This window comes from Schistocerca cancellata, chromosome 1 (assembly GCF_023864275.1).
Source record: "Schistocerca cancellata isolate TAMUIC-IGC-003103 chromosome 1, iqSchCanc2.1, whole genome shotgun sequence".
NCBI classification, from domain to species: Eukaryota; Metazoa; Arthropoda; class Insecta; order Orthoptera; family Acrididae; genus Schistocerca; species Schistocerca cancellata.
Genome location: NC_064626.1, coordinates 1,031,672,104 through 1,031,689,015, shown reverse-complemented (window position 1 = coordinate 1,031,689,015; position 16,912 = coordinate 1,031,672,104).

Sequence of the window (16,912 nt, the reverse complement as noted above, 5' to 3'; positions counted from 1 at the left end):
GAAATGCAGACGCCCCCAGAAGCGGTCCCAAGGCGTTGGTTACTCTTCAAGGAATTAACATGTAACTTTATATGTCGTCTCGACGCTGTAGTAGGTTGCCACCGTAGAAATTTGTAACCGACAGGCACGTACTAGCGTATAAAGCCAGCTTGATACCAGCCCTGAGAACAGCAATGTCAGCAGGCTCACCAGGGTTAGAAAGAGAGCGAAAACGCCAAAAACTGTTGACCTAGCAGTCCCTACTCCGGGGAGCCCGAGGGCCGGGGCTAAATGACGTATAACAATAACGTTGCAAGCCTTATTTGGCAGAGCAGTCACGTTTAGCTGTCAGCTGAACAATGTTGATACCAAATGAGGATTTAGTTAGTGAAACTGCATTAACATCCCAGCATTAGGAGCAGTAGAGGGGACCGAAATAAACCGTGATTGGCAGGCATGTGCAAGAGACCTACGGGATTGACTGGGTGGCTTTAAGTGGGGAAAACAGTGCCCTCACGCGACTCTTTAAAACCTCTAGATTCTGCATTTTGGCAAAGTTCTCAGTCAGACGATCTGGGAGCCGAATCCGCGTCCGTCGACTCCAGCCTCGGTTCAGCTCCGCGTAAGTCTATTCCCTCACTTGGAGTGCCTCAGTGAACAGTGTCACATTCAGTATGTTTTGTCCTGCAACTATGTTAGCATCCACTCCCGCGACGTATGCACTGGCTTCTGTTGTAACAGTGTTATTCGTGCCTTTTCTAACCCTAGACCTAGCCTCCAGTGTATTAGTTAGTCCTGTCTGGAATAAACAACTATTTCAAAACCCTGTTTGTCCAAGAGTCTCCACAACGAGTTCCCTACCGAGTCTCACCACCTGCATTTCTAGTAAATGCCTGTACCAGTGTTGGCTCAGATAGAAGAAAACAATCAAATGCCTTCACTGTGAATTGTCCTTCTGCCTTCTGGTCTGTACCGGTCGGGACCGCAGACTGACCAGTAACCCCTTTTTCCCTCTCCCATATAAGTCAGGACATGATAAGTCTTACAGCCACTCATATGTCTCTGAACTTATTCGATATACTGGTACATTCGTTAATAGCCTACAATGAGGCACAGTGTCAAATGCTCCCCTGAAATCTAGAAACATGAAATCTTGCCTTTGGCTCTTCATCCATAGTGAGGAAAGGACAATCTGAGTTTCGCTCTTGCGATGCTTTCTGAAACCTTGCTGATTCGTGGACATAAGCTTCACAGTCTCAAGAAAGATTAATATATTCGAATAGCATTCTGCAGCAAATCGAAGTTAGTGATGTAGGCCTGTAATTTTGCGGATCCGCTTTTTACCCTCTCTTATACATTGGAGTCATATGCGCTTTTTTTACAGACGCTTGGGATTTGCTCTGGGCCAGAGATTCACGATAAATGTAAGCTAGATAAGGGGCCAATGCCGTGCAGTAGTATTTGTGAAACCGAATTGGGATTCCATCCGGACCTGGTGGTTAATTTGCTTTCAAATCTTTCAGTTGTTTCTCTACGACAGGATTGCTTATTACTGTGTCTTCCATACGGGAGTCTGCCCGATGGTCAAATGACGGTATGTTTGTACGATTCTCCTGTGTGAACGATTTCTTGAACGTGAAATTTAGAACTTCGGTTTTCATTTAGCTATCGTCAACTGCCACACCAAATTGGTCAACAAGGGACTGTGTGGAAGCCTTAGACCCGCTTAGCGATTTTACATAGCACCAGAATTTGCTCGTTTTCTCTGCTAGATCTTTTGCTAAGGTGTGACTGTGGTAGTTCTTGTACTCTTCGCTCATAGATCTTTTCACAGACGCACGAATCTCTGCTGACCTTTGCTTGTCATTTGTGCGTCATTTTTTTGGACGGAGAGTTCAAATGGTTCAAATGGCCCTGAGCACTATGGGACTTAACTTCTGAGGTCATCAGTCCCGTAGAACTTAGAACTACTTAAACCTAACTAACCTAAGGACATCGCACACATCCATGCCCGAGGCAGGATTCGAACCTGCGACAGTAGCAGTAGCGCGATTCCGAACTGAAGCGCCTAGAACCGCTCGGCCGCAACTGCCGGCAAAGTCGCTTCGAACAAGCCTTGCATGATCTGGATATATATTGACCACAGACTTCCTTTGAATGACTCAAGAACTGTCACAGCGGTATCGGGTGGCCGGTAAAAACATCCAACGATTAACTTAGTTTCACCTACACCTGTTATACGCGACCAGATAACTTCACCGTCTCACTCAACTTCGATCTCAATAGAGACAATATTTTTGTCAGCTGCAATGAGCACTTCCCTCCTAAGGCCTCTAATCTGTCTTTTCGATTTACGTTCCACGACTCTCTGAATACCTCAGAACTTTCCACTTAAGGTTTCAGCCAGCTCTTGGTCCCAAGAATAATTGGAGCGCGAAGATTTTCTCCGGAGGGGGGGACTGATTTCGTGAACTTTATGAGTACTTCGACAGTTTAGTGGTAACATTTTGACAGTAGAAGTTTTTTTTATCCTGAACACCGTCTGACTTCCCTTGCTACGTATCGACTAGCGAGCGTTCATCAGAGCACCACAAACTACTGTCTAGCATAAAAAACTCTCAGTGCACTCCACAATTACTCTGCTGTCCAAGTCGCTGCTTCCGTTGTGTAGTGCAGCCCTGGCCTAACAAGGGGAGTCCTACAAATCCCCACCCGATAACGCAAGTCCAGAAATCTGAGCCGATGAAGCCTTTAGCTGGGACCCTTCACTTGGCTCCAAACCAAAGGATCCAGATCAACTCTGGGAACAATGCTGCAAACTGCGAGTTCTACTTGAACTCCACGCACGAGGCCAGCAGTCTTCACCAACTCCGCCAGCCTCCTGTATGAAATGAGGATGACGGTAGAACCCATGCGACGTGAGCCACTACTTGACAACTTGCAAACGACTGTACCTTGCGCGCTCGATAGCTGCAGGCAAGGCCGCCTCCCCATTTCGGATGAGGCTCCCCGGCAGACATACCGAGTGCACACTGGCTTTCTTTCCAGTCCAGAATGTTATCTACCTAAGGGGCACCTAACGTTGGAGCTCCGAGTAACTAGTAACCCACTCCCCTCCGTGTGCCTACTCGGACCGTACTGAAGGAGCGGCTACCTTTCCACACACAGGGTGAATGGGCGCCTCACCAGGCTGCCAGCCTCCATTGCAGTAAACGCTGCTTGACGCAGTGTTACCCAATACAGTGAACTGAAAACAATTAATCGGATTAGGTCTCCGATTACTCGAAAAACGAAAGAGGCTAATTCAGACCTAGCTCATATAATTTATTCTTGTTTTTTACGAAATTATTTCTACTGCTTCAGACACTTTTTACTTAGCATGACGCGTTTCGGGAGCACGCTGCTGTCGTCGCTCTAAGTCGACGCTTCCTTATTGACGCTGTGTTCTGTCATGGTTCACTCAACATCATCGAATAGTGGCATCGCTCCTATTCAAATTTCGTGCCGTTCGCCGATTACTCCAGCCGGCTTCTTTGAGCCCAACTACACGTCTTCTCAAATGCTGACATCTGCCACGGCAGCTGTACTGTGAAATTGCCCTGTAGCACCACACATTCATCCATCGGCCATTAAAGTTTACAATTTTGCATTGCTCGTCGATACCTGGTTGAATATCAGTTTGTGACTATTTTACATGACTTCTTCGTGATGTGTCGTTTTCTTGTCTTAGAGTGTATTTACAGTGTACCTGGTATTTATTTTATTTAATCGTATGGCTAGAGCCCCTCGTCGGGCAGACCGTTCGCCGGGTGCCGGTCTTTCAATCTGACGTCACTTCGGCGACCTGCAGTCGATGAGGATGATGATGAGGACAGCACAACATCCAGTCCCTGGGCGGAGAAAATTTCCCGACCCAGCCGGGAATTGAACCCGGGCCAAGAGGATTGACAATCCGTCATGCTGATCATTCAGCTACTGGGGGCGGACTGTACCTGGTGATAAATGCTTTGTGTTCTATTGCTTGTTTTTCGGCGTTAAATTTACGAAGAGAGAAGACGTTATTGTTGTGTACATACAACTGCTCAGAATATTTAGCATCTTGTTAGGAAGCAGTATTCGTTCTGACAGTAAATGAATTCCTCAGGGAATGTGATCCGTGCGATTTGCGTACGAGCTGGGGCGTGCCCAACAAAGGCCAGAGGAAGGAAGCTGCCCTTTCTCCCCCCACCTCTCTCCATAAAAAACGGCAAACCGAGTTCAAATCCCGGCTCGCAGGAGGAAGGTTGTAGGCAACCCTAACCCAAATGTCACACTTCTGCGTCGCAATGGTAAAAAATGATGAGTTTTCCAAAAAGTGACCCTTTAATTCTTTTACGCAGTGTATTTCGTCATTCACTATGAACTAACATGAGTTGCCCCTCCCTGGTTGAGATCCTATGTACGCTCTTACACAGAAGTCTCTCTTTACCACCGCTTCAGTAGTAGTAGGAAACTGATAGTTTAAATTTTATTGTCCTTGTAAGACGGATAAAAAAACGAAGAATTTTGCGGAGTATTGTGGGGCTTTAATCTACGAGCAATTACACCCGTAGTCAGAGCGATTTTGCTGTTTTGCGGAATGGGTCATGTACCTACAACCACGTTAATAACATCTGTCTCTCAGAGTGTGGGCATAGAAATTCATATAGTTTGAAATTCTAATTAGTGTGCTTATAGCATTTTCTCCATAGACCCTTCATTCAGTGGGTGACTTAACAGTAAACAAAAAAGGCCCGTTCTACTCGACGCTACCTTCCCTGTATTAAATACCTTCACACGTGAAGCCGTGTAACAGAATTAATTCTGTCCACACAGCGGCCCGCCCACCTCGTAGCGTCGCAAGGTGGCAATAAGCACACACAAGACCCAAACAAACGCCTCTGAGAAAGTGTATTTCAAATCGATAATTCTCACATACAACAAACAGAGTAAATCAGACAAACAAATTTGAAGATTTATGTGTTATTGGAGTGGTCGAAAAATGTGCACAGTCTGCATATTTCGCTCAGCCAGAAATTGTAACACTGTAAATGTAATGCCTGTGGTAGAAGGGAGTCTATGATTGTGAATGGACTGCAGTGACATTTCAAGTATGAATGGATGGCTCTGTCTGTCAGTTTCTATATCCTACGATAACCACGTTTCTTTATATTGCTACCAGATGAGCTGTACTCTGCAGAGAACAAATGTTACAATTTTGGTCTTGGAAATGACGGAATGCAAAATCCTCAAGCTCGAAATTTAGCGCGAAATTCAAAGCGAGTTTCGTTTAATAGTTTCCAAACGAAACTCTGTCTCGAAATCCGGCAGAAAACCCAAAGAGATTGCGATCTTATGTAAAGTACACCAGCATCAATAAATCATCAGTACCTTCATTGCTCGATGCTAATGGTGGTGTCATCGATGACAGTACCACAAAAGCAACGTTAGTATACACGATTTGCCGAAACTCCTTCACCAAAGAAGTCGAAGTAAATACTCCAGAACAACTGCTAATATGAATAACTTAGAAGGCATCCTCGGTGTAGCGAATCAGCCTAAAAGTCTTAACAAAGAGAAGACTTCTGGTCCAGATTGTATACAAGACAGGGCAGTCTGAGCTGATACAATAGGTCCATAATTAGCAGTCATATAGAACCGCTGGCTCTCGAAAGTTCCGTACCTAAAGACACAATGATACCTAACAAAGGAAACAGGAGTAATCCGCTGAATTACAGACCCGTATCGCTAACGTGTAAATGCAGTAGGGCTTTGGAAAATAAACTGTGTTCGTACATTATGAGTTACCTCGAAGAAAAAAATTTGTTGACGAACAGCCAACACGGATTTAAAAAATATAGTTCCTGTGAAACACAACTAGGTCTTTATTCTCACTAAGTAATGAGTGCTATTGAATGGGGATGCCAAATTGATCCCTTATTTTTAGATTTCTAGAAGGCTTCTGACACCGTTCCTCACATACGACATCTGATCAAATTGCATGCCTATGGAGAATCGTTCCAGTTGTGCGACTGGCTTCATGAGGTCACAGTTGGTGGTACTGACAGAAAGTCATCGTATAAAACAGAATGTCTGGCGTTCGTCTCTACTGTCCCTCAGCTACATAAAAGACACAGAAGGCAATCAGAGCAGGCCTTCCAGATTGTCTGCAGATGTTGCAGTCATTTACTATCTAGTAAAGTCATCATATGGTCAAAGCCAATTGCAAAATGATTTACACAAGATATCTATATGGTGCGAAAAGTGGCAATTGCCTCTGTATAATGAAAAGTGTGAACTTATCCACTTGAGTACTAAAAGAAATCCTCTAAATTTCTATTACACGATAAATCACACAATTCTATGTCTGTCAATTCAACTAAACGTTTGGGTGTTACAATTACGAATAACTTAAACTGGGATGATCACATAAATAATGTTGTGAGAAAAGCAAACCAAAGACTGTGATTAATTGGCTGAGCACTTAGAAACTGCAACAGGTCTCTGAAGAGACTGCATACGCTACACTTGTCCGCCCTCTTCTAGAGTATTGCTGCGCGGTGTTGATTCCGCGTCATATGGGACTGACGGAGGACATCGAAAAAGTTCAAAGAAGAGCAGATCGTTTTTACTATGACGAAACAGGAGAGAGAATGGGCCGAACATGATACGTTAATTGGGTGGCAATCATTAAGACGAAGGCGTTTTTTGCTGTGGCAGCATTTTCTTGTGGAATTCTAATCACCAAGTTTCTCCTCATATTTTCAAAATATTTTGTTAGCGCCCACCTACACAGGGAGAAATGGTCATTATAATAAAGTAAGAGAAATCAGAACTCGCACAGAAAGATTTAAGTCTCAAAGGAATTACAGAAACTGGCTGCGAACGGGCATTGATTTAAATCAGTGGGGCAAGTTGAATATTTGTGCCAGACTAGGATTCGAACCCGCGTCTCCGGCTTACAGGGAGATGCGATGACCACTGCACTCGTTTTTCCCGCGCACATGGCCAACAGTTGTTTGGTTTGCTTCGAAATGTGTATTTGACGGATTTAAACCAGTCGTTTGTTCTAGTTCACGTAGTTATGTAAAAGACAGAAAAACTGCCGAAAAATAAAGCGATTTCAGTTCCAAAGAGGAACAGATTTTTATGATACGTTTCACTTACGTCACACATAGGGACAGACAGTTACACGGGCGTGAGAAACAGATTCAGGAAAACCTCATTAAAGCCATGTAGTACTCTACAGTCTTTATGTGACAGCTGTTCGCTGAAGCATCCACGGAGGTGACCTCCTAAAATCGTGTCGAACCTCCTTTAGCCCGGCGAATTGCAGCAAATCTTGGGCCATGTTGCTTCTAGCTGTCCACAACTGTGCAAGTGTTGCCGGTGCAGATTTTGTGCGCAAATAACCTCTCGATTTTGTCGATGTTCGTCAAACCTATATTAGCAATTCTTAGCAATTGTGGCTTAGTGACATGGCGCATTGTCATCCATAAAAATCCCATCATTTTTTCGTCTTCAAGTTTTTCCCGTCAAAGATCAGTTCAGGTCGACCAGAGGAGCCAGTCCATTCCACATAAACACAGCCCACACCGTTACGGAGCCACCGCTAGTTTACACAGTTCCTTGTTGACAACTTGCATCTGTGGCTTCATTGGGTCTGCGCCACACTCGGGCCCTACCATCAGCTCTTACCAACTGAAATCGGGACTCATATGACCACGCCTGGGTTTTCCAGTCGTTTAGTGTCCAATCGATACGGTCACGATGCCCGGAGAGGCGCTGCAGGCGATGTTGTGCTGTTACAAAAGCTATTCGCGTCGGTCGTTTGCTGACACACCCCATTAAGGACAAATTTCGCTGCACTGTGTTAAGGGATATGTTTGTCGTACGTCCCAGATTGATTTCTGCGGTTATGTCACGCAGTGTTGCTCGTCTGTTAGCACTGACAACTCTATGCAAACGCTGCTAATATCGGTCGTTGCTATATTGTTCGTGACGAGAGGTAGTGCCTAAAATTTAATAGTCTCTGCACTCTCTTGACAATGTGGATCTCGGAATAGTGAATTCCCTCACGATTTCCGAAATGGAATGTTTCATGCGTCTAGGTCCATCTACCATTCCGCGTTCAGAGTCTGTCAATTCCCGTTGCGTGGCCATAATCACGTAGGACACCTTTTTGCATGAATCACTTGAGTACAAATGAGAGCTCATCCAGTGCACTGTCCTTTGATACCTTGTGTACGGACTACCGCCTTCCGTATATGTGCATATCGCTATTCCATGATTTTTATCACGTAAGTGTAAATTACATCTATATCTACATCTACATACATACTCCGCAATCCACCATACGGTGCGTGGCGGAGGGTACCTCGTACCACAACTAGCATCTTCTCTCCCTGTTCCACTCCCAAACAGAACGAGGGAAAAATGACTGCCTATATGCCTCTGTACGAGACCTAACCTCTCTTATCTTATCTTTGTGGTCTTAACGCGAAATGTAAGTTGGCGGCAGAAAAATTGTACTAAAGTCAGCCTTAAATGCTGGTTCGCTAAATTTCCTCAGTAGCGATTCACGAAAAGAACGCCTCCTTTCTAGAGACTCCCTCCCGAGTTCCTGAAGCATTTCCGTAACACTCGCGTGATGATCAAACCTACCAGTAACAAATCTAGCAGCCCGCCTCTGAATTGCTTATATGTCCTCCCTCAATCCGACCTGATAGGGATTCCAAACGCTCGAGCAGTACTCAAGATTAGGTCGTATTAGTGTTTTATAAGCGGTCTCCTTTACAGATCAACCACATCTTCCCAAAATTCTACCAATGAACCGAAGACGACTATCCGCCTTCCCCACAACTGCCATTACATGCTTGTCCCACTTCATATCACTCTGCAATGTTATGCCCAAATATTTAATCGACGTGACTGTGTCAGGCGCTACACTACTAATGGAGTATTCAAACATTACAGGATTCTTTTTTCTATTCATCTGCATTAATTTACATTTATCTATATTTAGAGTTAGCTGCCATTTTTACACCAATCACAAATCCTGTCCAAGTCATCTTGTATCCTCCTACAGTCACTCAACGACGACACCTTCCGTACAGCACAGCATCATCAGCAAACAGCCGCACGTTGCTATCCACCCCATCCAAAAGATCATTTATGTAGTTAGAAAACAACAGCAGACCTACCACACTTCCCTGGCTCACTCCAGGTGATACCCTCACCTCCGATGAACACTCACCATCGAGGACAACGTACTGGGTTCTATTACTTAAGAAGTCTTCGAGCCACTCACATATTTGGGAACCAATCCCATATGCTCGTACCTTAGTTAGGACTCTGCAGTGGGGCACCGAATCAAACGATTTCCGGAAGTCAAGGAATATGGCATCTGTCTGATACCCTTCATCCATGGTTCGCAAAATATCATGTGAAAAAAGGGCGAGTTGCGTTTCGCAGGAGCGATGCTTTCTAAAGCCGTGCTGATGCATGGACAGCAACTTCTCTGTCTCAAGGAAATTCATTATATTCGAACTGAGAATATGTTCGAGAATCCTGCTGCAAACCGATGTTAAGGATATTGGTCTGTAATTTTGAGGATCCGTCCTTCTACCCTTCTTATATACAGGCGTCACCTGGGCTTTTTTCCAGTCTCTCGGGACATTACGTTGGGCAAGTGATTCGCGATAAATGCAAGCTAAATAAGGAGACAATGCAGTAGATCACTCTCTGTAAAACCGGATTGGAATCCCATCAGGACCTGGCGATTTATTTATTTTCGACCCCTTGAGCTGCTTCACAACTCCAGGGATTTGTATCACTATGTCCTCCATACGGGGATCTGTACGAGACTCAAACGGCGATATGTTTGTACGATCCTCCTGCGTGAAATATTTCTCAAATGCTAAATTTTTTACCGATTTTACGTAAGACCAGAATTTCCTTGGGTTTTCTGCAAGATCTTTTGCTAAGGCATGACGGTGGTAGTGTTTGAATGCTTCGCGCATCGCTCTTTTCACAGCAGCAGGAATCTCTACTAACTTTTGCCTGTCCTCATTCTCCCGATCTTTCTTGTACCGCGAGTGCAACTGCCTTTGCTTTCTGAGCATTCTCCGAATTGCGCTGTTAAACCACGGTGGGTCTTTTCCGTCCGTAACCCACTTTTTCGGGACATAATTGTCCGATGCGTGATTTACAAAGTGTTTAAAATTTGCCCATAATTCTTCCACGTCTATCGTACCGGAGGTAAATGAAGTCGATTCATTTACTAAGTGGGATGCTAACAACTGCTTATCTGCTCTTTCTATTAAGAATACTCTCCTAGCCTTCTTGACCGACTTTTTAACTTTCGTAACCATAGTCGTAATGACAACATCATGATCACTAATCCCTGTCTCAACACTCACACCGTCGATGAGGTCTGGTCTGTTCGTGGCTACCAGATCTAAAATATTTCCACTACGCGTTGGCTGTCGATTTAGCTGCTCAAGGCAGTTTTCGGGTAATGTGTTCAACACTAGAGATTGGAAGTCGAGGTGAGACCTGGTGATATATCGTAGATCGACGGTTGCTGACAAGTCGCGGACACAAGTCTACTTGTACTTTGAAAGCTTCTTCTCACTCTTGCCATTATCGTACACCGACCGAAATCGCTGGATTTGAGTTTATTATATTTAACCGTTTACCGAAGACTACACGTATTTCACTTTTCTACATGAAAGTGTTAGGGTATCAGCCAAGCGATAACGGTAATCGGTACCTTCTGCTACACATTACATCCCATATTTACGCACTTTCGACAGTATTATTTTACTCAACTGATAACAAAGGCTAACAGAAAGAAAGTTGTTTCAGCTCTTCGTTGCAGATAGTGTTGGATGTGAAATTACAGTTTTTGAGCGTTCCTAACAACTTATCACCGCTACAAGGTATTTTTTTAACAATTTCTGACGTTAATTACAGGTCCGTGCTAATAGTCTTAATAATATAATTAGGCTGCTCAGAGTTTTTCGCAACACTCTCTGTTAGTCATTCGTCTACAGCCTGGTTTGATGTCGCTATTTGTCTGTAACCACCTTGTGGTTTTAATCCTTAAGCGGCTGGTGTACCGAACTGCTAACCAAAATCGGCTACAATCTGTTTAACATACTTATTCTTTGTCTGCCCTTGTATTTTCTCTCTCTAAGGAAAAGTGGTAGGTGAATATGGACTGGGAGTAAGGAATGAAAGAGGAAGACACCTGGTACAATTTTGCACAGAGCATAACTTAATCATAGCTAACACTTGGTTCAAGAATCATGAAAGAAGGTTGTATACGTGGAGGAGGCCTAGAGACAATGGAAGGTTTCAGATAGATTATATAATGGTAAGACAGAGATTTAGGAACCAGGTTATAAATTTTAAGACATTTCCAGGGAAGATGTGGACACTGACCCTAATCCATTGGTTATGAACTGTAGATTGAAACTAAAGAAACTGCAAAAAAGCGGGAAATTTGAAGAGCTGGGACATGGATAAACTGAAAGAACCAGAGGTTTTAGAGAGTTTCAGAGAGAGCATTAGGGAACGATTGACAAGAACAGGAAAAAGCAATACAGTAGAAGAAGAATGGGTAGCCTTGGGAGATGAAATAGTGAAGGCAGCAGAGGATCAAGTAAGTAAAAAGATGAGGGCTAGTAGAAATCCTTGGGTAACATAAGAGATATTGAATTTAACTGGTGAAAGCAGAAAATATAAAAGTTCAGTAATTGAAGCAGACAAAAAGGAATACAAACGACTCAAAAATGAGACCAACAGTAAAATGGCTAAGCAGGGGTGGCCAGAGGACAAATGTAAGTATGTAGAGTCATATATCACTAGGGTTAAGATAGATACTGCGTACAGGAAAATTAAAGAGACCTTTGGAGAAAAGAGAACCACCTGTATGAATATCGAGAATTCCGATGGAAACCAAGTTCTGAGCAAAGAAGGGAAAGCAGAAAGGTGGAAGGAGTATATAGAGGGTCTATACAAGGGTGATGTACTTGGAGACAATATTATGGAAATGGAAGAGGATGTAGATGTAGATGAAATGGGATATATGTTACTGCGTGAAGAGTTTGACAGAGCACTGGAAAATCTGCAAAATGTATGAGACAGGCGAAATACCCTCAGACTTCAAGAAGAATATAACAATTCCAATCCCAATGAAAGCAGGTGTTGACAGATGTGAAAATTACCGAACTATGAGTTTAATAAGTCACGGCTGCAAAATACTAACGCGAATTCTTTACAGACGAACGGAAAAACTGGTGGAACAGAACAGAAAATCAGTGATATTAGTGCGAAGTAGGAATTACCTCGCTCTGCTTGCAGAATATGCTTCAGACTGGTTTGCTGCAACTCGTCATACCATCTATCCTGGCCAGGTTTCTTCATCTCTTCTTAATTACCGCAACCTTTGTTTGTTTGAACCTGCTTGCTGTGCTCAAGCGTTGGTCTCCCTACATTTTTCATTCCACCCCCCCCCCCCCTACTCCCCCCATTTCCTTCCTTTACCATGTCTGATATCTATTAGTCATCTTTTAGTCAAGTTCAGCCTTAAATATCTTTTCTCCCCAATGCGATTCAGTATCTCTCTTTTGTTATTCGAACAATACACCTGATCCTCAGCATTCTTCTATAACACTACGTATCAAAAGCTTCTATTTTCCTTTTCTGAACTGCTTACCATCCAGACAAATACCTTCATAAAGGACTTTCTAACACTTGAAGTGCTGCTTTTATAGAAACGCTTTTGGTATTAATACTAGTCTGTATTTTATGTTGTCACTACTTTAGTCATTTTTCTGCACAAATACCAAAACTCATCTACTACTTTCAGTATGTCACTACCTAAGCTAATTCCTCAGCATCAGCTGAATTAATTCGACTATATTCCACCACCCTTGTTTTGAGTTTGTTGATGTTTACCTTACAATCTCTTTTCAACACATTATCTATTCCGTTCAACTGCTCTTCTAAGTTCTATGCCGTCTGTGTCAAAATTAAAATGTCATCGGTAAATCAGAAACTTTTTGTTTCGTCTTCATGAATTTTTATACCCTTTCTCCTTGGCGTCCTGCACTGCTTGCTCAATGTACAGATTGAATAAAATCGGGGACAGGTTACAACCCTATCTCACACCTTTCTCAACTGCGGATTCCTTTTAACATCATTCGACTCATAAATGCAGTTGGTTTCGGTATATACTGTAAATAACCTTTCGCTTTCTGTAGTCTATCCCTGGTACCTTCAAAATTTCAAATAGCGTGGTTTAATTAACGTTGTCAAAAGCTTTCTCATAATCTACAAACGCTATTGACGTAGGTTGGCCTATCTTCAACCTATTTTCTAAGATAAGTCTGTTTTGGTCCCGTGTTTCTACATTTCTACTGAACGCAAACGGAGCTTCCCCAAAGTCTGCTTCTACCAGTTTTTTCAGCCTTCTGCACAGAATATGCGTCAATATTTTGCAACAATGACTTAGTAAACCGAAGGCTAGGTAGTATTCGGTAGTATTCATGTCCAGGTTTTTATCCCCATTTAAATCTCTCAATGCTTTGTCAAATTGTTCCCAATCATGTGACTAACACTTCCTCTTCTCTTTCTATAATATTTTCTTCAATTTCTTTTGCCTTAAAGAGCCACTCTATACATTTATTCCCTGACTGCCATTTTTTGCTTTTAGCAGGCTTACCATCTGAGCTGTTGATATTCATGCAGCTGCTTCTGGTTCGTTCAAAGGCCTCTGTACTTTCCCCATAGACGCCATTTGTCTTTACACCAGCCGTGCATGACTGTAGATATAGACAAGCAGCTTCATGCTGAGAGATATCAGTAAATAGAATGGTTGGGTTCGATTCAAGGGATTATTCTTAATGCGAGGATTGTAATGCTTAATGATCATAGTAAGGACGGCTGAGGAGCTCTTTGACGGAGAAGCCGCAGCTACAGTTTTAAAAACTGACCTAGACAACGGGATTATGGTGTGCTTACCGCGTGTTACTTTAATACTGTAGCTCAGTAATGTGTGAGACAGAGGATAAAGCAACGGTCTGTCGTCAGTTCGGTATATAACAAGATGATAGAGGAATGGAGCTAAGTTTCTTTTTTGGTAAAGCTGGCACTTCGTCAATATTGTAGGACTTAACTCGTAAAGTTTTAATAGTTTGTTTCTATCCCTTCCTCATAAGCAACTAAGAAATGTGCGAACACATTGTACAAGAGTTTATAAAGAGATCGTGAGCAATATCGGTTTTATTACCTTATTATGAGACATGTGGGAAATTGCATGCCTGTATGCCAAGTCAGTTAATTTCATATTCCATTAATCACGTATGACAGAACCAGTTAACAGGCTAAGTCTACACGACTGATTTGTTTGTATGGCTACAAGCAATTCATTTATAAGTTACTAACTTCCATAATAGCTTCAATTTGATAACAAAAATGAACATAATAATATTTATCACTACTCATGTATGTTAGTGGAACATACTTAAAATTAAGCAGCAGAAGTAGTGGTTCGGTCTTTTACACTATGTATATTACTTGTGAAGTCTGACAACCTTGCTCAGGTTGACCTCCACAGTTGATACTAATTTATTGATTATTGACAACCATTAAAGCTGTATTGATAGACATTTATTGATTTATTTTGCGGAAGACGGTTTTCGTTCCTTACAACGTCACCAATTTACTGGGTTGCGTCAATATCACGATATAAGAGAGCTGTCCTACATAACCCTGGAGGCAAAATCTTGAAATCATAGTCATACAAACATTCTGCCGACCACCTTGCGGAAGAACGGAAAGCAGTAAGTACACGCAACATAGAATGCTGTGTATCCTAGTAGTTTCCCCTCTTTAATTGCCCTCTATTCTCCTTTCCTTTCATCCATTCCGAAGTTCCCTCCAGTACTCCTTTGAGGCGTAGCGCCTTCGCATCGCTCCTGTCACTTGTTACGACGATATCGTTATAGGCATGAGTCATCGACAGATGTCACCAGCTGACATGGACCTGAGTTACAGACCTGCACGTAGTTACACTAGTAGCCAGCAGAGGTCAGCAGTTGACGGACAGTGCTAGCAGTTGTAGTCAAAACAATGTTGTGAAGTTATGTTTGACTAATATTTAATGTATTTGCATAATTATAACTGTTTTATATGTGTAGTAATTAGCAGTGTGAGTGTTGTATGAGTGAAGAAGAACAGAAGTAAATGAAAATTGTTTTGTTTATTCACCAAGTACCAGTTAAACTATACAGGGGATTTACTATAAGTAAATGTACAGTCAATTTATGGTACTAATAAATCGTGTGTAGAACACAAATTAATCGGTAATTTCAGAAGGAGTAATTTTACATTCGATACTTTTCTAAATTTATTTATTTAGCAATTGCCATAGAAAGAAATGTTTTACTATGATTGGTCATTGAAGTAAAGCGTGGGTTAGCGCGGGATAATACTGCAATTTGATTTGCTGTTTGTGATTCCAGCCAATCAGAAAAATGCAGGTTCGCGCCAATCTATGCTGGGAACAAAGCCTTTGGCGTGATCTAGGGGGGTCGGGGCTGAGGGTTCGAACTAGTAACATCTCCTTGAAAGCAGCTCCGACGAAAGTACTGCAAAATCGCGGGAAAATGCTGATTACGAGTTCGCGAAGTAGTACAAAGTGTATTTAAGGGAACGGTATAGTGGAAGTCGTGTGGAATTTCGGACGGAATATCAAAATTATTGCTTTTGACTGTCTTCCGAAAGACAGGTCAGAAACTTTAGTACCCGATGTTTTCTGCATAGGCGTAACTGCACCACTAAGTGAACTACCGTTGCCAGGATAGACTAGCCGTTTTGCATCCAGGTGTCCACGATTCAACACTTTACCTACATCCCAGCGGAAAAATTAGCATCAATTGCTTGTTCTCGCCACATGTTCTTGGAGGTACAATCCAACCTAAAAACACGCGATTTGTAATAGCTGTAAGCCTCTTATAATGTTGTTCAGTACACCGTCCTCAATCACGAACAGAAAGATCTTGCACTTACACGTGTTACACCATATATACAGTGTGTCCCATAAAAAGGCATGTGTTAGGGACTGGTTGCTTACCCCAAAACAAATGAAAAATGGGCTCCAATATGCATCTTGTACATCTTCGATACTGTGAAACAGATCTCTTCTACTACAAGGACTTTGATTTACATATTTTGGAAGAGGTGGTATAACTGTCCATTAAAGATGGTCTAAAAATGCATACTTTAAGAGTTACGAGCAGTTGTTCATCTTCGCTTGTGTGAAATACGTATCTTCTGCAGAACAAGTGCATATAGCTGTTAAGGTATACAGTTTATAACCCATGTTTACTAGACTCTTTTTCTTATTTTGGTCCATACTACCTCCTCTCAAAATATGGAAAGCAAAGACGTTGAAACAGAAGAGTTGTTTGGGATTGAAGGTTGCTAATTACTTCATTGCGCGCGCGAATTCAAACTCTTGCAAGAGCTAAAATGCGATATACACAGACATCCGTGGGTCTGTCAGTTACAACTTGAAATGTTTATTACCAGTTAAAGTGATAAATTTAAGCGAGGTGAGGAAAAGGTATGTTTGTTAGGTTTGAGGAAACCAAACGAAGAACACTTTCGGCGATACACCTCTGGCAGGTCACATACAGCTTAGCGTCCGCTGCTTCGCTTGCATTTACGTAGTAATTACAACAAAAATAGTTTTATAAACTTATATTAGGCCTGCTGAAAAATTAATGTATTGAAGATCCTTTTCTTTATTCTGTAATTCTGACCATGCCGATTTGTCATGGTTACTGTTAAATAGATTTGTTTGATTTAGTTTACAGATGGCAACACTTCCTGAACCTTTCAG